This window comes from Solanum pennellii, chromosome 5 (assembly GCF_001406875.1).
Source record: "Solanum pennellii chromosome 5, SPENNV200".
Taxonomy (NCBI): Eukaryota; Viridiplantae; Streptophyta; class Magnoliopsida; order Solanales; family Solanaceae; genus Solanum; species Solanum pennellii.
In genome coordinates, this window is record NC_028641.1 from 73749764 (window position 1) to 73751472 (window position 1709).

Sequence of the window (1709 nt, forward strand, 5' to 3'; positions counted from 1 at the left end):
TATATATATATATATTCTTAGATTCTTTGAATTTGTAGTTTTATTACAAAAATATTCTCTAAATTAGAGAACTAAAATTTGAGAGTCAATATTCTATACTACTTTTTCCATTTTTATTTGGTTGTATTATTTAAATTTGTACGAAGTTTAGAATAATAAAGAAGATCTAATGCGTTTATCTCTCGATAATATTTTGTAAGTTTGTAATTATACTTTAAATGCTTCACCATAAAATAGATCAATCCAATTTTCATTTTTTTCCGATGTATAATCACTTTATATTTTCGACACAATAAAAAACATAGTACAATGGCTTCTGTATCATTAATTTGTTCGTAGCAAGTATGACCTCTTGAAAAAATTGATGACGATTTTTTTTTATCTTAGGATCTTAAATTCAAAGTATGACAAATATATTATAAAATCTTTTAACACTATGGTCTTGTATTAAATATATTAAAATATTATTTAATTTTACATACTCTTAAATGTATTACTATATAATTTTTTAAAATAAAATAATATAAACAAATTGAAATTCTTAAAATATTATTAACCAAAAAGTAAAGCTTACATCCTATTCTCACATCTCTTAAATCAATCAGAGTCAAACTTCAGTACCCATTTTTTTTTCTTTTTCATTCTGTAAAATCTGAAAACTTTAGTGTCTCTGTCTTATTAAATGTTTTTTCTGCTACTCTAATTTTTTATTTCTTAAAAAAAAACAAAACGTAAAAAATTCTAAAGTGAATAGTAAAAATGAATAAATAAAATAATTAATATTCATCGGAATCATTTGATATTTCTTACTTGTTTAATTACTTGAAACTCCTATTAAAGAATAAGAAAATAGATAATTTCATTATATCATTTTTATTAAGTTATTTAAATATTAGAAAATAAATAATATTTAGTAACATAAATAATAAAATAAATATAAAATAATCTCAATTTTTAAAAACTAAATAATTAAAATTGGATAGTTATTTTAATATATGACAAACAAAAAAATGAATGAAAAAACTAACGTATAAAACTGTTTATAGTTTAGTTTTTAATGCACATTTATTATTACTACCAGAAAATTATTAATATCCAATGGGACCACCGGAATCAAATGATGTTTGTGTTTTAGGTCCCCCAAATAATTATTTTTGTGAAAACATTAAATCTTATTTTTGAAAAAAATTATATATAGACTAATTAAATTTTCTTTAAATTTGTATTAGATTTTTATCATTTTATAATAAAATTTTAACCATCACTAATTCATTAATTTTTTAATAGTGTTACTTTATTTATGCTTGGGAATATTTAAAGAAGAAGTCAAATAAGTATGAATATTGTTGCATAAATGAAAAAAAGAAAGAAAGGAATGGTTGAAATTATGTTTTAATAGACACTATAAGAAAATTTGTGAATTATATGAGGATTTTCTGAGAGATTAGTATGAAAATTTACAGGAAAATATTTTTTTTGCAGATTTCGATGCTAATCTCCAGAAAAATCCCTATATAATTCACATTTTTTTTGTAGTGAGAGAAGGAAAATACCGGTGGAATGAAAAATATTCTTTTGTTCTTAATCAAAGGTTTAATTAGATTCGAGTCTTCCTAAATATAAAGTCAAATTTATTAAGAAGCACTATAAAATTCAATCAAGCTTCAATACAGATATCAAACACGGCGTGGTGAGAAGATAGGGAAGGT